Genomic DNA, 6,588 nt, shown 5'->3' with positions numbered 1-6,588 from the left:
AGATAACAGGAGCACTGCCTCCGCTATTCCAGCACCATTTTACACCTGGCTATCAGCGGAGCCTTATTTGGCAGTGAAACGGTTAAATCAGCCTCATTTACTGCCTTGATATGGCTGCTGATATGGCTGACGTGCTTAAACAAATGTGGTTTCTACTGACAATTGAGATGTACAAACTATGGCATAAAGGAAAGATAAGCGGATAAGACGCAATCCGTCATTTCGATTAAGACATTAATGAGCAAGCTAGGATGGACGTAGTCAATATAACTATTTGTTCAGCACTTTTGAAATGTACAGCAACAGAATTCAGAACATGGGCCGTTTTTACAGTATTCTCCCTGTACACCAAGTCAGAACCGTAGGATAAATAAAAGGGGCATATTGTAACGGCGGTCCTCCTCCTCTTCATCTGAAGAGGAGGAGTATTGAGGGAACCAAGGCGCAGCGTAGTGAAATGACATACTTGATTTATTAAATAAACAAAACGAACAAACACGAAAACGAACTATACTTGAAAATGATACAAAATAACAAAACGAAAGTAGACAGACCTGAACAACGAACTTACATACAACGTGAAGAACGAAATGAACAGGAACAGACTACATGAAATGAACAAACCGTAAACAGTCCCGTATGGTGCAAACATCGACACAGACACAGGAGACAACCACCCACAAACAAACACTGTGAACAGCCTACCTAAATATGACTCTCAATTAGAGGAACGCCAAACACCTGCCTCCAATTGAGAGCCATACCAGGCAACCCTAAACCAACATAGAAACAGATAACATAGAATGCCCACCCAAACTCACGTCCTGACCAACTAACACACAAAACTAAACAGAAAACAGGTCAGGAACGTGACATAACCCCCCCCTCAAGATGCGTACTCCGAACGCATCACCAAAAAGTCCAGGGGAGGGTCTGGGTGGGCATCTGACCACGGTGGTGGCTTAGGCTCCGGGCGTGGTTCCCACCCCACCATAATCAATCCCCGCTTCCTTAGCCTCCCCACAATGACCACCCTCCAAATAACCCCACCTAAATTTAGGGGCAACACCAGAATCAAGGACAGCTCTGGGACAAGGTAGCTCAGGACATAGGGATAGCTCAGGACAGAGGGAGAGCTTAGGAGAGAGAGGTAGCTCAGGAGAGAGAGGTAGCTCAGGATAGAGGGGCAACTCCGGACTGAAGGGCAGCTCCGGACAGAGAGACAGCTCTGGACTGAGGGGCAGTTCAGGATTACTAGCCGCTTCTGGCTGAGGGACAGCTCATGGCTGACTGACGGCTCTGGACGCTCATGGCAGGCTGACGGCTCTGGACGCTCATGGCAGGCTGACGGCTCTGGACGCTCATGGCAGGCTGACGGCTCTGGACGCTCATGGCAGGCTGACGGCTCTGGACGCTCATGGCAGGCTGACGGCTCTGGACGCTCATGGCAGGCTGACGGCTCTGGCTGCTCATGGCTCTCTAACGGCTCTGGCTGCTCATGGCTCTCTGACGGCTCTGGCTGCTCATGGCTCTCTGACGGCTCTGGCTGCTCATGGCTCTCTGACGGCTCTGGCTGCTCATGGCTCTCTGACGGCTCTGGCTGCTCATGGCTCGCTGACGGCTCTGGCAGATCCTGTCTGGCTGGCGGCTCTGGCAGATCCTGTCTGGCTGGCGGCTCTGGCAGATCCTGTCTGATTGGCGGCTCTGGCAGATCCTGTCTGATTGGCGGCTCTGGCAGATCCTGTCTGATTGGCGGCTCTGGCAGATCCTGTCTGACGGGCGGCTCTAGCGGCTCCTGTCTGGCGGACGGCTCTAGCGGCTCCTGTCTGGCGGACGGCTCTGTAGGCTCATGGCAGATGGGCGGCTTTGCAGGCTCATGGCAGACGGGCGGCTTTGCAGGCTCATTGCAGACGGATGGCTCAGACGGCGCTGGGGAGACGGATGGCTCAGATGGCGCTGGGGAGACGGATGGCTCAGATGGCGCTCGGGAGACGGATGGCTCAGATGGCGCTCGGGAGACGGATGGCTCTGGCCGGATAAGGCGCACTGTAGACCTGGTGCGTGGTGCCGGAACTGGAGGCACCGGGCTAAGGACACGCACCTTCATACTAGTGCGGGGAGCAGGGACAGGGCACACTGAACTCTCAAAGCGTACTCTATACCTGGTGCGTGGTACCGGCACTGGTGGCACCTCAGGACTAGTACGGGGAGAAGTGACAGTGTGTACAGGACTTAGGAGACGCACAGGTGGCTTAGTGCGTGGGGCCGGAACTGGAGGCACCGAACTGGATACACGCACTATAGGGAGAGTGCGTGGAGGAGGAACAGGGCTCTGGAAATGCCCTGGTAGCCTAGTGCGTAGTGTAGGCACTGTAGGTACTAGGCTGGGGCAGGGAGGTGGCACCGGAAATACCGGACCGTGCAGGCGTACTGGCTCTCTTGAGCATTGAGCCTGCCCAACCTTACCTGGTTGAATGCTCCCGGTCGCCCGCCCAGTGCGGGGAGGTGGAATAACCCGCACCGGGCTGTGTAGGCGAACCGGGGAAACCATGCGTAAGGCAGGTGCCATGTATGCCGGCCCGAGGAGACGCACTGGAGACCAGACGCGTTGAGCCGGCCTCATGACACCTGGCTCAATGCCCAATCTAGCCCTACCAGTGCGGGGAGGTGGAATAACCCGCACCGGGCTATGCACACGTACAGGAGACACCGTGCGCTCTACTACGTAACACGGTGTCTGCCCGTACTCCCGCTCTCCACGGTTAGCCTGGGAAGTGGGCGCAGGTCTCCTACCTGCCCTAGGCCCACTACCCCTTAGCCCCCCCCCCAAGAAATTTTTGGGAGTTACTCACGGGCTTTTCGGGCTTCCGTGCAAGACGCGTCCCCTCATAACGCCGGTTCCTCTCTCTATTTTCCTCCGCTCTCCGAGCTGCCTCCAGCCGTTCCCATGGACGGTGATTTACTTTAGCCCATGGTCCTTCTCCGTTAAATATTTGCTCCCAACTCCACAAGTCCTGTATACTTGCCCGTTGCTCCAAATTACGCTGCTTGGCTCTGGATTGGTGGGTGGTTCTGTAACGGCGGTCCTCCTCCTCTTCATCCGAAGAGGAGGAGCAGGGATTGAACCAAGGTGCAGCGCGTTGAAATGACATGAATGATTTATTAAATAAACAAAACGAACAAACACGAAAACGAACTATACTTGAAAATGATACAAAATAACAAAACGAAAGTAGACAGACCTGAACAACGAACTTACATACAACGTGAAGAACGAAATGAACAGGAACAGACTACATGAAATGAACAAACCGTAAACAGTCCCGTATGGTGCAAACATCGACACAGACACAGGAGACAACCACCCACAAACAAACACTGTGAACAGCCTACCTAAATATGACTCTCAATTAGAGGAACGCCAAACACCTGCCTCCAATTGAGAGCCATACCAGGCAACCCTAAACCAACATAGAAACAGATAACATAGAATGCCCACCCAAACTCACGTCCTGACCAACTAACACACAAAACTAAACAGAAAACAGGTCAGGAACGTGACACATATAAGCAGATAATGAAGTCTCTTACAATATTCGATGATCACATTTCTCTAAAACAGGCAAAGGCAATGAGGGAGGAAAGGGACCAAATTCTTAGGGTGAGACACATGGGCTACTAACAGCTTACTACACAACATACACTTGGTATTACTTTCTTGGCTACAGTATGCATATCTCCCTGGCATATTTCTTAATTTGTGCAGTAGCATACAATAAATTTTTGGACTCCCCTTGTTGTGCTGTGGTCATTTGAACAGGAAGGTGGCGTGGCGGTCCTTCTTGTGGGCTCTAGAAAGAGGCCCAAAATCCTGACTTGGATGACCGTTCAAAATTATTTTTGGTATTTTCCCAGTCGAGGGCTAGTTTTATCCGAGTCTGAAATTTCCCAGTTCCGAGTTTCCAGTTGTTAATAACGCGGCAGAAGTCATGCTGGATTGACATGCCAATGAATTGAAACTTTTCTGGTCCATGGTGTTACCCCCATTTTTGTGTTATCCATTTGGTAGTTACGATCTTGTCTCATCGCTGCAACCCCCCTACGGACTTGGTGAAGGTCGAGAGCCAAGCCGCACTGCTTCTTGATACACTGCTTTCTTAACCACTGCACCACTACGTCGGAGGAAACACTGTCGAACTGACGACCGAAGTCAGCTTGTAGTCGCCCGGCCCGCCACAAGGAGTCTCTAGAGAACGATGAGACAAGGACATCCCGGCCGGCCAAACCCTCCCCTAACCCGGACGATGCTGGGCCAATTGTGCGCCGCCTCATGGGTTTCCCTGTCACGCCCTGGCCTTAGTTATCTTTGTTTTCTTTATTATTTTAGTTAGGTCAGGGTGTGACATGGGGAATGTATGTGTTTTTGTAGTGTCTAGGGGTGTTGTATGGGGCAGTGTATAGTGTAGTTTTCTAGGTAAGTCTATGGTTGCCTGAAGGGTTCTCAATCAGAGACAGCTGTCATTCATTGTCTCTGATTGGGAGCCATATTTAAGGCAGCCATAGGCATTAAGTTAATGTGGGTAATTGTCTATGTTGTACGTTTGATGCTTGTGTATGCACTTACGTTGTTAGCTTCACGGTTGTTTTGTTTAGTTTGTAAGTGTTTAGTTCGTGTTTCATCTTCGTCTAATAAAAGAAGATGTATTTTTCTCACGCTGCGCCTTGGTCCACTCTTTCACCCATAGACGACCGTGACAGAATTACCCACCATAATCGGACCAAGCAGCGTGAATCAAGGCAGCAACAGCGAACACAGGACTATAGGAATTGGGAGGAAATTCTGGACCGCGAAGTACCAGGAGAATATAACCGTCCCAAAGCTGAGCTGGAGGCAGCGAAAGCAGAGAGGCGGCATTTTGAGGAGCTAGCACGGAAGCAGGAGAAGGATCTGGGCTATAATACCTGGGAGGAGATCAACAGATGGGCGATCGACCCAAGGAGAGTACCGGAGCCCGCCTGGGATTCGATGGAGCAATGTGCGGAGGGATACCGGCGAATGGAGGCAGCACGACGACGCGGTAGGAAGCCTGTGAGTCAAGCCCAAAAATGTCTTTGGGGGGGGGGGGTTGGGGGGCTAAAGGGTAGTGTGGCGAAGTCAGGTAGGAGACCTGCGCCAACTTCCCGATCTTACCGTGGAGAGCGAGAGTACGGGCAGACACCGTGTTACGCAGTAGAGCGCATGGTGTCTCCTGTACGTGTGCATAGCCCGGTGCGGTACATACCAACTCCTCGTATCTGCCGGGCTAGATTGAGTATTGAGCCGGATGTCATGAAGCCGGCCCAACGCATCTGGCCATCAGTGCGTCTCCTCGGGCCGGTATACATGGCACCAGCCTTACGCATGGTGTCCCCGGTTCGCCTACATAGCCCAGTGCGGGTTATTCCACCTCCCCGCACTGGTCGGGCTACGGGGAGCATACAACCAGGTAAGGTTGGGCAGGCTCAGTGCTCAAGGGAGCCAGTACGCCTGCACGGTCCGGTATTTCCGGCGCCACCTCCCCGCCCCAGCCCAGTACCACCAGTGCCTACACCACGCACCAGGCTTCCTGTGCGTCTCCAGAGCCCTGTTGCTCCTCCACGCACTAGCCCTGTGGTGCGTGTCTCCAGCCCGGTACCACCAGTTCCGGCACCACGCACCAAGCCTCCTGTGCGTCTCCAGAGCCCTGTTGCTCCTCCATGCACTAGCCCTATGGTGCGTGTCTCCAGCCCAGTACCACCAGTGCCTACACCACGCACCAGGCTTCCAGTGCATCTCCAGAGCCCTGTACGCACTGTTCCTTCTCCCCGCACTCGCCCTGAGGTGCGTGCCCTCAGCCCGGTACCACCAGTTCCGGTACCACGCACCAGGCCTATAGTGCGCCTCGAGAATTCAGTGTGCCCTGTTCCTGCTCCCCGCACTAGCCTTGAGGTGCGTGTCTCCAGTCCGGTACCACCAGTTCCGGCACCACGCACCAGGCCTACTGTGCGCCTCAGCAGGTCAGAGTCGGCCGTCTGCCCAACGCCGCCTGCACTGCTCGTCTGCCCAGCGCCGTCTGAGCTGCCTGCCTGCCCAGCGCCGTCTGAGCCATCCGTCTGCCCAGCGCCATCTGAGCCATCCGTCTGCCCAGCGCCATCTGAGCCATCCGTCTGTACTGAGCCTTCAATGCCGCCCGTCTGTCCCGAGCCTTCAAAGCCGCCCGTCTGTCCCGAGCATTCAAAGCCGCCCGTCTGTCCCGAGCCTTCAGAGCCGTCCGCCAGACAGGAGCCGCTAGAGCCGTCCGCCAGACAGGAGGCGCTAGAGCCGTCCGCCAGACAGGATCAGCCAGAGCCATCCGCCAGACAGGATCAGCCAGAGCCTTCCGCCAGACAGGATCAGCCAGAGCCTTCCGCCAGACAGGATCAGCCAGAGCCTTCCGCCAGACAGGATCAGCCAGAGCCTTCCGCCAGACAGGATCAGCCAGAGCCTTCCGCCAGACAAGATCAGCCAGAGCCGTCATCCAGCCATGACCAGCCAGAGCCGTCATCCAGCCATGACCAGCCAGAGCCGTC

This window comes from Salvelinus alpinus, chromosome 38 (assembly GCF_045679555.1).
Source record: "Salvelinus alpinus chromosome 38, SLU_Salpinus.1, whole genome shotgun sequence".
In the NCBI taxonomy this organism is placed as follows: Eukaryota; Metazoa; Chordata; class Actinopteri; order Salmoniformes; family Salmonidae; genus Salvelinus; species Salvelinus alpinus.
Note: the sequence above shows the minus strand (reverse complement) of the source record.